Below are 17956 nucleotides of genomic sequence, written 5' to 3'. Positions count from 1 at the left end.
AGAGACACAGGCAGAGGGAGAAGCAGGCTCCATGCAGGGAGCCCGACGCGGGACTCGATCCCGGGTCTCTAGGATCACGCCCTGGGCTGCAGGCGGCGCTAAACTGCTGCCACCCGGGCTGCCCCACTTTAGTTTTCTTAATGAGAAATGAGAGGACCTGCTGGTGGGGCATCTGGCTGGCCCTCGGGAGAGCCTGCCACGCTTGATCTTGGGGCTGGGAGGTTAAGCCCCACAGTGGGAGTGGAGTTTACTTAAAAAAAAAAAACAAAACACCAGTGAGAATTTACATACACAAAAAAGTTTTTTTTTTTTAAGTTTGGTTTTTTAAAACAGATTTTATTTATTCGAGGAAGAGAGAGAGGGAGAGAGAGAGAAAGAGAGAGTGAGAGGAGGGGGGTAGACTCTCCGTGAAGCGGGGAGCCTGATGTGGGGCTCCATTCCAGGACCCTGGGATCAGGACCTGAGCCAAAAAGAGATGCTTTAACTGAATGATCCACCCAGACATTCCAAAGTTTTGAGGTTTTTTTTTTTTTGATTGGTCATTTAAATTGTTTTTTTAATTTGATTATAGTTGACATATGATGTTACTTAAGTTTCATGTGTATACAACATTGTGAATCAACTTCTCAGTAGGAAATCAGAGAGAGGGATGCCTGGGTGGCTCAGTGGTGGAGCGTCTGCCTTGGCCCAGGGTGTGATTCTGGGGACCTGGGATTGAGTCCCGCATCGGGCTCCCTGCATGGAGCCTGCTTCTCCCTCTGCCAGTGTCTCTGCCTCTCTCTCTCTCTCTCTCTCTCTCTCTCTCTCTCTCTCTCGTCTCTCATGAATAAATAAAATATTCAAAAAATAAATAAAAAGACTGATGAATCACTGAACTCTACCAGTGAAGCTAATAATATACTCTGTTAACTAATTAAAAAATTTAAAAACCTTCTCTACACCTTATGCCATGTGACCATGCAACACTATTCCAATATCATCGATGATATTCCGTGTGCTGTACCTTTTGTTCCCATGACTCACACATTCCATAACAGGAAGCCTGTTTCTCTCCTCCCCTTCTCCCATTGTATCCATTCCCCGACCCATTCCCCACTAGCAACCATTAGTTTGTTCTCTGGACTCATGAATCTGATTCTGCTCCATGAAGGACTCTTTAACTCAATTATCTCTAACACTTCTCATCTGTGGAAAGGGGAAATGGAAAGCGTGATCTGACTTATCTGCAGCTAGTTCATAGAGCCCCCTCACTGGATCCCCCCTTCCCAGGTCTCTCCCCATCTGTCCGCAGTGCTGCAGGACAAGTTATGCCAGGGCAAGGTGCTCATTCCCCAGAAACTGCCCACAAAGGCTGGGACTGGTTTGCTCTCCTCTCCCCAACCAAAATACCGCTGGCTAACACATCTTAAGGAGAACAGTGTGTGTGTGTGTGTGTGTGTGTGTGTGTGTGTGTGTGTGTGTGTGTGTGCTTCAGGGAGGTTGGTTCAGGTTAAATGGTTTAATGATTTGTTTATTTGGGAAGAAGAGGAAGGAAAAGGTCAAAGAAAAGGAGGTTCATGAATCCTACTCAGCATGACACTGCTTTTTCTTCTTTAATTTCTTCCTTATTTTACATATGTGTAGAAAAGCAAAACAGCAATTGGCTTCACAACGTGGATCATTTTATAGATCCCTTTTATGTTTTTTTTTCCCCTTAAATAGTTGTTTATTGGCAGTGGGCTGGAAAGAGCAACGGAGTTAGCATATACAGACAACACCACGCACCAATGTCACATAGGAGGCCAAAGTGATGGGAAAGAGCAGCCTGGAGCCCCAGGTGAGGCCCTCTCTTCAAGAGTGAGGGGGGGGGCTGGAGTGTTGAGGGGGCAGCCTTAGAACACCTCCGCTTAGTAGGCTGGTTAGAGATGAAGAGGGACTCGCTGGCTGCAGCCCCGGCCTGACCACTTGGGGTGTACTTTCCTTGACAGGCGAGGCTGTTGGCCAGGGCTCGCTTGATATACTGCTCCTGGGCAGCCTTCAGGTTCTCCTTCTTTCCACCCCAAGCCTTCAGGGCAGAAGCCTGTAGGGCTCGGCCATAGGAGAAGGTCAGGGCCCATGGCTTCAGCAGGGGGCACTTGTTGATGGCATTGAGGTTGATGGATGCCTCCTCCTCACTCTGGCCTCCTGATAGGAAGGTGATGCCAATAAGGGGGGGCGGGTGCCACTGTGCGGGGCAGTGCTGTGACAGTTGCCATGGCAATCTCCTCATGAGAATATTTATGGTGCAGGCGTGGCCTGGGGTTACCATACTGGGCTTCAGCCAAGTGCCTTCCAGGTAGCTCTGAGTGCGGTGGTCCCTCAGAGCCTTGTAGACAGCAGCCAGCACCTTCTCGGTTACATACTGACAGCGCTTCAAGTCATGGTCCCCATCGGGGAGGATCTCAGGCTCCACAATGGGCACGATGCCATTCTGCTGGCAGATGCTGGGATAAGGGGCCAGAACGTTGGCATTCTCCATGATGGCAAGGGCTGAGGGGTGTGTTCCCCAATTTTCAGCACACAGCGCCACTTGGCAAAGTCAGCCCCGTCCTTCTTGTCCTGGGCACCGCGCTCAGCCAGCCCGTCCAGCCCTTGGGGGGTAGTCTCGCCATTTGTTCCTGCCAGGGGTACCACACCTTTGTCCACCTTGATGCCTACACCACCACCTTTGGATTTGATAGCTTGGGGGAAGGGACGCCCATCGTCGGTCTTCTGGTACAGTGTCTGGTGGAATAGGCTGACACCCCCAGTGCAGGGGTTTACACGGTGTCGGCGGTCAGCACAGCTGGCGTGGAAGCGCGGTTCCCCTCCGTGTTCTCAGGCCCATGGGCCGCAGCCGCTTGGCGATGCTCCCAGTGGGCTCATCTGCAGCCAGGACCCCCTTGCCCGGAGCCACGATGCCGTGAGCGATGTCAGAAAGCTCCTTCTCCTGCTCTGGGGTCAGCGCTGGCTATCGGTAGGGCATGTTGCCAGTGAGTTCGTGGCATGGGAGGGGGCGGGTGTGCAGGGTGCGAGCAGACTGCCCTTTCATATTTTCAAATTAATTTGTAGGGGCACCTGGGTGGCTCAGTGGTTGAGCATCTGCCTTTGGTTCAGGTCGTGATCCCGGGGTCCTGGGATCAAGTCCAGCATCAGGGTTTCTAAGGTAAGCCTGCTTCTCTCTCTGCCTATGTCTCTGCCCCTCTCTCTGTGTCTTTCATGAATAAATAAATAAAATCTTACAAAATATATATATACTAAAAAATTTTAAATTAAAGTAAATTAATTTTTAAATACTTTCATTTCCATTAACAATTGAATAGTATCATAGGCTGTAAGAATGATAAAAAAAAATAGAGGCTCATAAAAAAAGAGACTCATAAGAAAAACTAATCCTGGCTATCATTTGGTTGACATTCTAATGTCATTCATTTTGAATGAAAGCTATGATTTCATTTGTGCGGTTTACAAATATAAAGAAGTAACAATTTTTATACATCAAGATGCTTTTTTACTCAATTGTAAATACAACAGTACCAACGAGACTGCTGGACACTGTCTTGTCTGCTGAAGGCAGTAGAAAAGTAGTATCAAATTGCAGTCACCAGGGCACCTGCAGGCTCAGTGGTTGAGCATCTGCCTTCGGCTCAGGGCGTAATCCCTAGGTCCTAGGATCCAGCTGCACATCCAGCTCTCTGCTGGGCAGGGAACCTGCTTCTCCCTGTGCTTCTGCCTGCTGCTCCCTCCCTACTTGTGCTCTCTCTTTCTGTGTGTCAAATAAATAAAATAAAATAAAATATAATAAAATAAAATACACACACACAAAACAAAAACCAAGGGCACCTGGGTGGCTCCTTCAGCTTGCTGGGGTCATCATCTCAGGATCCTATGATCCTGCCTCACATTAGGCTCCCTGCTCAGTGGGGAGTCTGCTTCTCCCTCTCCCTCTCCCTCTGCCTCTCCCTTCCCGCCCCCCAGTTCGTGTTCTCTCTCAAATAAATTCATAAAAAATCTTTACAAAAAATAAACATACATACATACATACATACATAAAAAGCAAAACAAAAAAAAAACAAACTGCAGTTGTGGAGGCCGAGAAAATTAAGGCCATTCCACCTCAAGTTCAGCATTAGCACAAGTACAGCCATCCCAGGCCCCTGTGAATAAGAGCTGAACGCCCTTGAAAGCCCCATATCAGAATGAGAACAGAGCTTAAGAAATTCCTCCGCCCCTTCTGGAGTTCCCCTAGACCAGCCCATAAAAACCCAGCTGGAACCCACCTCGGGGTCCAAGTCCCTGCTCCCCTGTGTCGGGTATACTTGGACCCAAGCTTGAGCTTGTTAATAAACCCTCGAGTACTTGTATTGGTGTCGGCTCCTTGGTGGTTTCTCGGATTTGCAATCTTGGGCACAATAGCAGTCATTTGTATAGAAAGAAAATAAATATGCCCAATATGCCCCTTCTACACTTCATCGTCATCTTAGAGGCTACTCTGGGTTTTGTTCGAGAGTTACCTGGCAGACGGTTAGATGATGAGAACCTCACTCTCTAGTTTGACTTAGACCCTGGGGGATACTGGAGCCAGAATCCCAAGACACCTGCTGGGGTGGGAGTGAGCCCCCAGAGCACCTGGGAAAGCCCAGAACGACTTCCTTTCCCTTCCAATCCAGCACACCCAGAATACCCGTCTTAAAGAGTGAGTCCAATGAAAACTATACCTTCAATGCACAGCTGTGTTTATAGGTCTTTGTGTGTGTGTGTGTTCAAAATGTTTTGTAGGAACTTAGCTAGGAATTATTGAATAAAGCACAGTGTTTAATCCTTTCTTCCTTCAAATCACAAATTCAAAATAGTGACATTGTAAGCTCTTCAAATTCTGGCCAAAACAGATCTCTTGGGGTTTTCAAAATTCACGATGGTGAAGCAAAGCAGAAGTCTCATTTTGAGAATGCTGTTGTAATTCTGGGGGCACAAGATGATAGCAGCCCAGATTAGGTGGTAGTGAGAGGGAGAGAGGCAAGAAATAGTTTGTAGGTAGAAACCTTGGGGCTTGGAAATGGACTAGAAAAGGCAGGGGAGAAAAGAAAGTATCTATACTGATTACAGCGGATCTGGAGCAGGTATTGGGCACAGGGAAGTGCCATGCAGTGCCATGAGGAAGAAAGGCAGAGAATGCTTTAGAGGGGGAAGTCAAGGACTCAGATTTGGACCTAAGAAGCTTGACATGATGGGGATCCCTGGGTGGCGCAGCGGTTTGGTGCCTGCCTTTGGCCCAGGGCGCGATCCTGGAGACCCGGGATCGAGTCCCACATCGGGCTCCCGGTGCATGGAGCCTGCTTCTCCCTCTGCCTGTGTCTCTGCCTCTCTCTCCCTCTCTGTGTGACTATCATAAATAAATAAAAAATTAAAAAAAAAAAAAAAGAAGCTTGACATGATTTCTGCCGGGTCCCAGTGAGCAGATCAAGTGATCTGTGGGACATAAACACGTAGAGCTCAGAAAAGATGTCAGGGCTTCCTTCTGAAGAGGGAATCTAGAAAGATAACGGAAAATTAGGAGAGGGTCTTGTCATGGAAACGTGGAGAAGAGAGTGCTTCCATGAGCCCAGTGGGGAATGGCATCCGGCGCCGTGAAGAGGCCAACATAGGAGGATGGAAAACCATCTACTGGATTTAGAACATGGAGGTCCCTGGTGAACTCTGCAAACCTGGGCTGTGTGGCCTTAGGAGGTGAAGACAGTGAATGACTCAATGTTGAAGGAGTAAAGTTAAGTGTAGACAATTTTTTGAAAATGCTTTTCTGGAAAAAGCAGCAGATATAAGGCAATGACCATAGGTGCTGAGGGCTTAAAAGAGTCTGTTTTGAAGGTCACTTGGGTGGCTCAGTGGTTGAGCATCTGCCTTTGGCTTAGGGTGTGATCCTAGGGTCTTGGGATCGAGTCCCTGCATGGGGCTCCCTGCATGGAGTCTGCTTCTCCTGCCTGTGTCTCTGCCTCTCTCTGTGTCTCTCATGAACAAATACATAAAATCTAAAAAAAAAAAAAAGTTTGGTTTTGTATATTAATTGAAATATAATTGACATATAATTGTATTAGTGAAGGTGGACAACAAAATTATTTGATACATGTATATATTGCAAAATGATCACCACAATAAGTCTCATTAACCTCCATCACCACCACTCACAGTGACACATTTATTTCTAGAGGTAAGAGTTTTAAGATCTACTCTCTTAGCAACCTTCAAATATATAGCACTGTATTTTTTAAAATATTTATTCATTTATTCATGAGAGACACAGACTGAGAGAGGGGCAGAGACACAGGCAGAGGGAGAAGCAGGCTCCATGCGGGGAGCCTGATGTAGGACTCGATCCCAGGACTCCAGGATCACACGCTGGGCCAAAGGCAGGCTCTCAACTGCTGAGCCACGCAGGCGTCCCCAGTACGGTGTTATTAATCGTAGTCATTATGCCTTACTTTACATTCTCAGGATTTACCTATCTCAATACAGGAAGTTGGTAGCTTTTGACCCCCTCAACCATTTCTCGCACTCCCACCCTCTGCCTTGGGCAACCAACAACCTGTTCTTTGTATCTATGAGATTAGGGTTTTTTTTAGATTCCACATATAACTGAGACCCTACAGTATTTGTCTTTCTCTGTCTGATTTATTTCACTTAGCACCATCCCTCTAGGTCCATATTTTTGTTTTTAAGATGAGAAAATTTTGTGTGTTTATGTGCTGATGGGAATGATTCAGTAAAAAGGAAGAATTTGATGATGCAGAAGAGAGATTGGAGAAAAGCACAGAAGCCAAATTTTGAAAAGGCTGGAAGGAATGAGGTTCATATTGGGTGAATTTGCGGAGCTCCTGCCTGTCAGAGAACCTGGGGAAGGGTCTGACCTGAGCTGGTTTGGTTATGCACGATTGAGGTTCTTTTTGCCAGGAAAGGCAGCTGAAAGACGTTACACAAGGTCAAGGTTAGCCAGACTCCCCACCCCAACCCCCACTACCCTACCCCCACCCCCCACCACACAAAATTAGGATGAAGATAAAGATATTTACTGGGTAAAGAGTTACTAGCAAAGAGGTCACAACATAGTTCATACCAGTTCTACAAACACAATCCAATCCTTGTTCTGTGACCTAGTAGGATCAGTAAGTTGCATTTTTGTGTCTGTTCCTTGCAACTGGCCCAGCAAGCTGATGGCTTGGCCATATGGTTTGTTTTGGCCAATGAAAGATGACTGGAAGCCATATGTGTTGCTTCCATGTAAGGTTTTAAGATCCTTCTCTTGGTTCCACCGTCATTCTTTTTTTTTTTTTTTTTTTTTTCCACCATCATTCTTTGTCCCAGTATATCCCAGCGAGGACTGCTTGGAAGGAAAGAAGGACCAAGGTATCCCTGGTCAGCCTACAGCCGGGATACCACAAGCCTTGATCATTGCAACTGAAAGTCAGGAAATTGTAACATAGCATGAACTAGGAAAGGCTTACCAATACACAGGAATTCCAACCTACATATTCCAATTCTACAAAAAATTCACTTGGGCAGCTTTGCCAAGGCAACGTTCTGTGCATTTTCTTTGGGATGGCTGTACATAGGAAGCCACATCTTTAAGAGCTGCAGGCTAGAGGGCAGAATAGAATCTTTTTTTATTTATTCATGAGAGGCACACAGAGAGAGGCAGAGACACAGGCAGAGGGAGAAGCAGCCTCCACGCAGGGAGCCCAACATGGGACTGGATCCTGCATCTCCAGGATCACGCCCTGGGCTTAAGGCGGCACTAAACTGCCGAGCCACCGGGCTGCCCAATGAATAAAATCTTTAAAAAATAATAATAATAAGAGGCCAATAAAAGCCTGTATCTTAACATCCAACATATTAATACATGAAGGGCCAGTCTAAATAAGAAAAGGCCAATATCAAGATTTGTTGTGGCCACCCCTAGAGCATGGCCCTTCCTAATATAATGCTGGACACCCTGGACTTGGCCCCCTCTTTTTTTTTTTTTTGAGTCTGTAACCCTTTATCAACAGCAAAAATAGGAAGTTTTTGTCATATGACACAGGTAGTAATTGGCAATACTACAGATTTATTATAGGTTGAACAGATCAATTTAAAAATATAATTTCTAAAAAAATAAAATAAAAATATAATTTCTTGGGATGCCTGGGGTGGCTCAGTGGTTGAGGGTCTGCCTTTCACTCTGGGTCTGATTCTGGGTCCTGGGACCGAGTACCGCATTGGGCTTCCTGCGTGGGGCCTGCCTCCCCTCTGCTGTGTCTCTGCCTCTCCTTCTGTGTCTCTCATAAATGAATAAGTAAAATCTTTTAAAAATAATAATAATTTCTTGGGATGCCTGGCGGCTCAGGCGGTAGAGTGAGCAACTCGATCTCGGGCTTGTGGGCTTAAGTCTCACATGGGGTATAGAGATTACTTAAAAATAAAATATTTTAAAAATTAAAAAAAAACTTTAAATGCCATTTATTTACTTAGAGGCAGGACAAGTGATCAAGAAGATTCTCCTCTCAGAGTTTTGTTGGGGGCATGGTGGTCAGTGTCCCTTTCTGTTACCCCCAATTCTATTGCTTTGCCTCTCCCTCTCCATCCCATTTCTGCTGCTGCAACAATGCTTTCAGACTTCATATATACCTTTTTATCTTCAATTCTCTTGCTTCCCCCCTTGAAAAGAATAAACTTTTCTCCTTTTTAAAAGAAAGATTCTATTTATTTATTCATGAGAGACAGAGAAAGAGAGAGAGGCAGAGACATAGGCAGAAGGAGAAGCAGGCTCCCTGTGGGGAGCGGGTGTGGCACTCGATCTCAGGACCCTGGGATCATGACCTGAGCCAAAGGCAGAGGCTCAACCACTGAGCCACCCAGGCATCCCAAGAATAAATTTTTCTTTTTTTTTTTTAATTTTTTTTTATTTATTTATGATAGTCACACACAGAGAGAGAGAGAGGCAGAGACACAGGCAGAGGGAGAAGCAGGCTCCATGCACCGGGAGCCCGACGTGGGATTCGATCCCGGGTCTCCAGGATCGCACCCTGGGCCAAAGGCAGGCGCCAAACCGCTGCGCCACCCAGGGATCCCAAGAATAAATTTTTCAATTAACAAAGTCATCTATTGTTAGCACAACTGTAAGAATGTGAAGCCAAGGAGAAAGCCCCCCAAAAGTCAAATGGATGATGGAAAAATCAGCAGAGGCTCATGCTACAGGTAGACCTTGAGGACATTCACTGAGTGAAATGAGGCAGACACAGAAGGACAAATACTGTGGAATTCCACCTCCATGAGGTACTCGGAGTGGTCAAATTCACAGAGCCAGAAAGGAGAGGGGTGGTCACCAGGGCCTGGGGGCCAGGGTATGAGTTGTTATTTTGAATATGTAGTTCAGTTCACAAGATGAAAGGCATTCTGGGAATCGATTGTGCAACACTGTGAATGTACTTAACATTAATGAACTGGACGCTTAGAAATGGTCAACATGGTAAATTTTATGTTACATATATTTTACCACAGTTAAAAAAGAAAGAAAGAAAGAAATCAATCTGTGGAGCCTCTCCAGGAAGCTGGGCTAGGACAGTTTATACATGGTGAGGAAAATACCAAACAGCAGCAAAACACAAGCTGTAGGCCCCCTTCTGTCTACACAGGTCATTTCTGTGTCCTGGTAGTGCCCAGTCCTGAGTTTACCCAGTTTGACCCATAAAGGAGACCCATAAAGCTGATTCGATGCACCTGCAGACCAGGATTCAACACCAAATGTATGTTAAAGAAACTCTTCTGTGCGCTAGAGCTTTTTTTTTCCCCCCAAAGACATCCTTTTTTCTTTTCTTTTACATCAGGAAAGCTTGCCAAACCATACAACAAAGAACAAGTAATTAAGAACTGATGTTGTTAACAAGCCCTATCTGTTTTCATTCATAATAAGAAAGCTTTCAATATCCCTATGGAAGAAGGTCTTGATTTCAATGATAAACCCAGAACATGGAAAGGATGGGATTAATTGAAGTCCCTTTGGCCTTTGCCCAAGTTGGCTCCCGCAAAGTTTGGCAAGATATAGGGACATCTCTCGAAGAACTCAGATTAGGCAAGGGAGCGCCCTGAGGAAGTGGATCAGATCAATTAGAACTTGCCCTGAAGGTCACAGGGCAACCTGTCAAAAACACTGCGGGTAGCTGCCGCAAAATGCCTCTGGGGCCTAGAATGGAGAGAAGGCACTCTCCCTGCACATGCCTGCCTGGCCTCTGGAATGCATCAGTGCACCTGTACTTAGGAGCACAATCTCCCGACAGGGACACAGCGAGTTCTTCGCTCTCTTCCCCAGAAAAACAAGGACTGAGGTCAAGAGAAAGCTTGCTGTGTCTACATAACCAGCCTCTTGAGTTTGGGTGACCTCATGACTGATAGGGAAGATTTTGACGAGTCTGAATGAGTGTCCTCTGGACCCCAAGCCAGTCCTCCCCCTGCCCTGCACTACATCACCTTAACTTTCTTTTTTTTTTTTTTTTCACCTTAACTTTCTATTCCTGTCTGCCCTTGGACTTTCCCCTCAAATACATTCAGGTCTCCCAGAGTTCTGTCTCAGAGTTGAAATATTTCTTTCTTTCAATTTTATTTTTATGTTTTGGAAAGATATTATTTATGTATTCATGAGAGACACAGAGAAAGAGAGGCAGAGACACAAGCAGAGGGAGAAGCAGGCTCCACGCAGGGAGCCCGATGTGGGACTCGATCCCGGGACTCCAGGATCAGGCCCTGGGCTGAAGGCAGCGCTAAACCGCTGAGCCACCCAGGCTGCCCCTCAATTTTATTTTTAAATAATTTTTATGTCCAGCATGGGGCTGAAACTCACAACCCTGAGATCAAGAGTCCTGTGCTCCACCAGCTGAACCAGCCAGGCGCCCCAGAGCTGAAGTCTTTCTTAAGCCAACTTATATGTTGTTTAAAGCATATCCCTTGGGAAAAAATAAATAAATAAAGTATATCCCTTGAGGGGATCCCTGGGTGGCTCTGCGGTTGGCGCCTGCCTTGGGCCCAGGCTTCTCCCTCTGTCTGTGTCTCTGCCTCTCTCTCTCTCTCTCATGAATAAATAAAATCTTAAAAAAAAAATAAAGTATATCCCTTGATATTCGGGTGGCTTTACTTACAAGGGTAAAGAGGTAGGGTGAGGATGGAAATGGCATGAGGGTCTGAGGTATTGATTTGTTACATCTCTCAGCCTTTTTTTTTTTTTAAGATTTTATTTATTTATTCATGAGAGACACACAGAGAGAGCCAGAGACACAGGCAGAGGGACAAGTAGGCTCCATGCAGGGAGCCCGACGTGGGACTTGATCCCCGGACTCCAGGATCACGCCCTGGGCTGAAGACAGGGGCCAAACTGCTGAGCCATCCAGGAATTCCTCTCTCAGCTTTTAAAGTAGGGTAGGTACCATACAGCAAAGGCAAACACGGTAGCATTTTCACCAGAACCAGGGCCCCTACAATTGTGACAATTGCCTTTGGTGGCCTACAACTTCCATTTGGTAGCATCCTCCAACCACTGCAGGCCTTGGTATATTCATACCTCTCTTCAAAATTATTTTTAATTTCTAGGAGTACCTGGCTGGCTCAGTTGGTAGAGTATACAGCTCTTGATCTTGGAGTCATGTGTTTGAGCCCCATGTTGGGTATAAAGATGGCTTAAATCAACTTTAAAAACTCTTTAAAAAAAACTCTTAAAACAATTATTGTTCATTTCTAACTTTAGATGTTGGGTGATAAGCAATCTGATTAGGTTATTGAGTAATAATGACAAAAGAAAAGGAGTGGTATCAAGATAAGATGGAAGCTATTGATCTAGCATTTCAAAGGAAGAAATGAATGATTCTATAAACCCCCATCATGTAAAATTCCAAAGTGTGTTATTAAACTGATGGCTTGTGGGATGCCTGAGTGGCTCAGTGGTTGAGCATCTGCCTTTGGCCCAGGGCGTGATCCTGGAGTCCCTGGATCGAGTCCCACATCAGGCTCCCTGCATGGAGCCTGCTTCTCTCTCTGCCTCTCTCTCTCTCTGTGTGTCTCTCATGAATAAATAAAAATCTTTTTAAAAAAATAAACTGATGGTTTGTAAAGATTTAGAAAAGGAAGCAGTAATCACTGGGACAACCTCTTAGGTTCAATAAATAAAGAAACGTAATGCCAAATTAAATACATTTGCTCATAAAAGGTGATGGGTCAGAAGAAAACTATAGTGACATCTTGCATTAAGACTTCAGCAATGGGCACCTGGGTGGTTCAGTCAGTTAAGTGTCTGTCTTTGACTGGGGTCATGATCCCAGAGTCCCCTGTTAGTCTGCTTCTCCTTCTCCCTCTGCCCCTCCCCCTGCTCCTACTTTCTCTCTCTCTCTCTCTTTCTCTCTCTCTTTCACACACACACACACACACACACACACATCTTTCTCTCTCTCAAATAAACAAATTAAATCTTAAAAAGTCCTTAGCAAGCATCTGACAAAGTTTCTCAAGATAATCTTGAGAAATATAATGCTGAATATACACATTCAGCTCCAGGATGACTGATATTGGATGATATTAAGGTGATTACCAAATGTGATAATGGTACTGTGATGATCTTTTTTTTTTTTAAGATTTTATTTATTTATGAGAGACACAAAGACACACAGAGGTAGAGGGAGAAGCAGACTCCATGCAGGAGCCTGATGTGGAACTTGATCCCTGGACCCCAGGATCATGCCCTGAGCCAAAGGCAGGCACTTAACTGCTGAGCCACCCAGGGATCCCAACTTTTTAAAAGTCTTTATCTTGGGATCCCTGGGTGGCTCAGCGGTTGGGTGCCTGCCTTTGGCTCAGGGCAGGATCCTGGAGTCCTGGGATCAAGTCCCACATTGGGCTCCCTGAATGGAGCCTGCTTCCCCCTCTGCCTGTATCTTTCATGAATGAATAAATAAAATCTTAAAAAAAAAAGTCTTGGGATCCCTGGGTGGCGCAGCGGTTTGGCGCCTGCCTTTGGCCCAGGGCGCGATCCTGGAGACCCGGGATCGAATCCCACATCGGGCTCCCGGTGCATGGAGCCTGCTTCTCCCTCTGCCTGTGTCTCTGCCTCTCTCTCTCTCTCTCTGTGACTATCATTAAAAAAAAAAAAAAAAAAAAAAATCTTTATCTGTTAACAATGTATACTGGAACGTCTGTGAGTTGTGTTAGATGCTGGAGGCACCCCCAGCAAAAGTGGAGTTTAGTGAAACAAGATAGACAAAATGTTAGTAATTGCTAAAATTTATCTCATGGAGGTTCATTGTAATACTCTCTCTCTTGGGAGGCCTGGGTGGCTCAGCGGTTGAGCATCTGCCTTTGGCTCAGGGCATGATCCTGGAATCCCGGGATCGAGTCCCACATCGGGCTCCCTGGATGGAGCCTGCTTCTCTCTCTGCCTATGTCTCTGCCTCTCTCTCGCTGTGTCTCTCATGAATAAATAAATAAATCTTAAAAATAAAAGATTTCTTGGAAAATACAAAAAGCTAAACAAAATAGGGATCCCATTAAAAAATTAATAAATTTGAGCAACCCGGGTGGCTCAGCAGTTTAGCGGCACCTTCAGCCCAAGGCCTGATCCTGGAGACCCAGGATCGAGTCCCACATCAGGCTCCCTGCATGGAATGGAGCCTGCTTCTCCCTCTGCCTGTGTCTCTGCCTCTCTCTCTCTGTGTATGTGTCTCTCATGAATGAATAAATAAAATCTTTTAAAAGAATTAATAAATTCATTAAAACATTTCACATACTTAATAATTATCTGTTTGACGGGCACAGAGTTCTACATATCTATTAGATCAAGCTTAATAATTTTATATCCATGTTCATTTTGTGTTGTTTTATTTTATTTTATTTTATTTATTTCTTCATGAGAGACACAGAGAGAGAGGCAGAGGCATATGCAGAGGGAGAAGCAGGCTCCATGCAGGAAGCCTGATGATGCGGAACTTGATCCCAGGACCCCGAAATCACCACCTGAGCCAAAGACAGATGCCCAACCACTGAGCCACCCAGGCATCCCTCATTTTGTGTCTGATCTTGAGTTTCTTTTTTTTTTTTTTAAGATTTTATTTATTTATTCATGAGAGGCGGGGGGTGGGGGTGTGGAGGGAGGCGGAGACACAGCAGAGAGAGAAGCAGGCTCCCGGCAAGGAGCCCAAAGTGGGACTCAATCTTGGGTCTCCAGAATCACACCCTGGGTTGAAGGCGGCACCAAACTTCTGGGCCACTGGGGCTGCCCAGATTTTGAGGTTTTAAGTAGAGTGTAAGATATCTAATTACAAGTGTGGATTTATCAAATGATTTTTTGATTCTATATGCTTTTGATTTATATATATATGTATATATTTTTAAAGGTTTTATGTATTCATTTAAGTTAGGAAGAGAGAGCATGAGCAAGGGGAGGGGGAGATGGAGACAGAGAAGCAGGCTCCCTGATAAGCAGGGACTCCTGACATGGGACTCGAGTCCCATGGGACTGTAACCCTGGGATCATGACCTGAGCTGAAGGCAGACGCTTAACCAACTGAGCCACCCAGGCACCCTTTGATTTATTTATTTTTATTTATTTATTTTTTAGATTTTTATTTATTTATTCATGAGAGACAGAGAGAGAGAGGGAGGCAGAGACACAGGCAGAAGGGAGAAGTAGGCTCCATGCAGGGAGCCCGATGTGGGACTCGACTCCGGGTCTCCAGGATCAGGCCCTGGACTGAAGGCAGCACTAAACTGCTGAGCCACCCGGGCTGCCCCCTTTTGATTTATATATTGATGCAAATCTTTAGATGTCTACAAATTCAGAACTGTTGTAACTTTATGAGATTTGAAAAAAATCCTGCAATACTGATTCTCTTTATCCTTTTATCTTCTGGTGGTGCATTAGCTTGGGCTGCCACAGCAAAATACCACAGAATAGATGGGGAGCTTCAACAACAGGAATGTATTTTCTCAGTTTTGGAGGCTGGATGTCTGAGATCAGCATGGTTGGGTTCTGGTGAATCATCTTTTCTTGCAAATGGTTGCCTTCTTGCTGTGTGTTTCCTTGGCCTCTCCTGGTGTGTGCTCACAGAGAACAGGAGAGAGCTCCAGTCTCTCTTCCTCTTCTTAAACATGAATCTTATGGGATCTAGGGCCTCTCTTAGGGTATCATTTAGCTCTAAGCCACTGCCAAGATCCCACCTCCAAACAATCACACAAGGGTTCAGGGCTTGAATATATGAATTTGGGAAGGACACAAACATTTAGTCTGTAAAGTTTCATTTTGCTATCTCAGCTTAATTGGAGGGAATGATTTCTTGATATATCATTTTCCTTTATTTTAAATCTTTAATTTAGGCATGTCTGGGTGGCTCAGGGGTTGAGCATCTGCCTTTTGCTCAAGTTGTGATCCCTGGGTCCTGGGATCAAGTCCTGCATCAGGCTCCCTCTGCCTGTGTCTCTACCTCTCTGTGTCTCTCATGAATAAATAAATAAAATCTTGAAAAAAAACAAAAAACAACCCAACCTTTTGATTTAGTTATGTTTGGGGTGGATTTCTCATAAGTAGACTTGATAGTGTTTCTTATCCAATCTGAAAATCTTTTGGATGATTGATAAATGTAATAATATAATGCATCTATTACATGAATGATAAGTAGAAAACATTACACTTACCATATTCCATTGTCAGTTTTTATTCTATTTGAGATGGAAGCTGCTACTTTTCTTCAATTCTGGGCCATTCTCAGCCAATTTCTATTAAAAAAAAATTCCTCCTTTACCTGCATTCTCCCTTACTTCTCCTCACATTTCATACATTTTAGCCACCATTTCTTTCCCTTTCTCTTTTTCCTTAAGTACACTGTATGTCCTGCATGGGGCTTCAACTCAAGACCCTGGGATCAAGAGTCACATGTTCTACCCACTGAGCCAGCCACACGCCCCTCCCCCATTCCTCTTAATCATGCTTTCATAAACTCCTCTCTTCATTTCTTTGTGTTCTGGTCTGGATGGCTTCAGATGTCACTTCCAAGTTACTAATCTGTTTTTCAGCTATGTCTAAATTGCTACTGAATCTGCTAATTGAGGTTTTTCAAATTCTCATGGTCCTCAATGAAGGTTGCTTTCTCTGTGGGAGCTCCGTGTGTTGTGATTTGTAACAGTTTTCTATCTAATGGTTTGCTTGTTTTTTTGACAGAGAGAGAGCAAGCATATGTGCAGGGGGCTGGGGGAGAAGGGGAGGGGAAGAGGAGAGAGAATTTCAAGCAGGCTCCACACTAAGCCTGACCTGGGGCTCAGTCTCACAACCCTGAGATCATGACCTGAGCTGAAATCAAGAGCCAGGCAATTAACCAGCTGAGCCACCCAGGTGCCTCCTACGTAGTGGTTTTGTTTCTGCCAGGTTCAGGGTGGAGTGGAGGGGAGTATTCAGTGGTTCTAGTTAAATCTCTCTTTCCCATCCTCCTTGCCTCCCTCTCTCTCCTCTCTTTCTCTGCTAAGAGAAAAGTCCTGGGTTTGTAGAAGTCAGAACCTAGTTGGGAAAACAGAAACCATGCTTCTATTTTAAACAGAGGGACTTAATACAGAGAATTAACAACCTAGGCATTGAAAATCTAAAGGCAAAACGGAGATGCCTAGGTAAGCCCGAGATTAGTAACTGCAGGAAGCAAATTAAATTCCCTTGGGCTGAGGGAACAAAATGAAAGAAGTGGGATGACCAGAGCTAAAAATTTGAAAGAAGGACGCCACGTGCTACTATTCAGACTCCTGAGGGGACATAGCACAGATGGAAGAAGGGTAGTTGCCAGAGGGTTGGGGGCAGAGAATAGGAGTTAGTGTTTAATGGATACAGAGTTCCAGTTTGGGGAGATGAAGAAGCTCTGGAGACGGATGGTGGTGACGGTTGCAGAATATTGTGAATGAGCTTAGTGTCACAGAACCATAGCCGTCAAGTGGCTGAAATCTACGAACGCACTATAAAACAATAAATCCTGGTCACTGTTACTAAGGGAAAAAAAAAAAAAAAACTTCTGTTTATCAAAATGTTTTTGCTAAGTCATCCTAACCTTTGGATTTCCAAAGAGCAACACAAAGTAGATTTTGCTGGAGTGCCTTCTTTCCTGGAATTTTCGATTCTATTTGATTGTACAACTGCCAGAAATTAAGATGCGGAGGAAGGTTAACCATTCTCTACAACCCTGTTACTAAATTTTAATGCCTGCGGATTTCAGATGGAATCCTGCCACAGGTAGGGTCATTTATTAGGCAAACATTTATGAGCAAACAAGCATAAGAAAAGTTCACCTGGGGCAGCCCGGGTAGCTCAGAGGGTTAGTGCCGCCTTCAGCCCAAGGTGTGATCCTCGAGACCCAAGATCGTGTCCTGCGTCGGGCTCCCTGCATGGAGCCTGCATCTCCCTCGGCCTGTGTCTCTGCCTCTCTCTCTCTCTCTCTCTCTCTCTGTGTCTTTCATGAATAAATAAATAAAATCTTAAAAAAAAAAAAAGAACAGTTCACATAACTTGTCTGTATTACTTTTTTTTTTTGCCATCAATTAGTTTCTTTTTTGTTGTTGTTTTTAAAGATTTTATTTACTTATTCATGAGAGACACAGAGAAAGAGAGAGAGGCAGAGACACAGGCTGAGGGAGAAGCAGGCCCCATGCAGGGAGCCCAATATGGGACTCGACCCTGCGACTGTGGGATCACGCCCTGAGTCAAAGGCAAGCGCTCAACCGCTGAGCCACCCAGGCATCCCTCAAATGTCTTCTTGTGTTTAAATCCAGACTATGCATTTTCAGCGAGAATGCTACAGAAATGTGTTGTGTCCTTCTCATCTATTGTATGTGTTAGTGTTTTCCAGAGAAGCAGAACCAATAGGATACGGACACATATATAAAAGGACGTTTATTATGAGGAATTGTCTTACAGGATTATGGAGGC

The 17956-nt window shown here is 44.9% G+C and overlaps 1 pseudogene; it reads right to left on the bottom strand.

Annotated features, from left to right (window-relative positions):
• Positions 1-1705: 1705 nt before the first annotated feature.
• Positions 1706-2983, bottom strand: LOC129516483 (fructose-bisphosphate aldolase A-like; annotated as a pseudogene).
• Positions 2984-17956: the final 14973 nt, after the last annotated feature.

Source organism: Nyctereutes procyonoides, unplaced genomic scaffold (genome assembly GCF_905146905.1).
Source record: "Nyctereutes procyonoides isolate TBG_1078 unplaced genomic scaffold, NYPRO_anot_genome, whole genome shotgun sequence".
In the NCBI taxonomy this organism is placed as follows: domain Eukaryota; kingdom Metazoa; phylum Chordata; class Mammalia; order Carnivora; family Canidae; genus Nyctereutes; species Nyctereutes procyonoides.
This window is presented reverse-complemented; position numbering and strand designations above follow the sequence as displayed.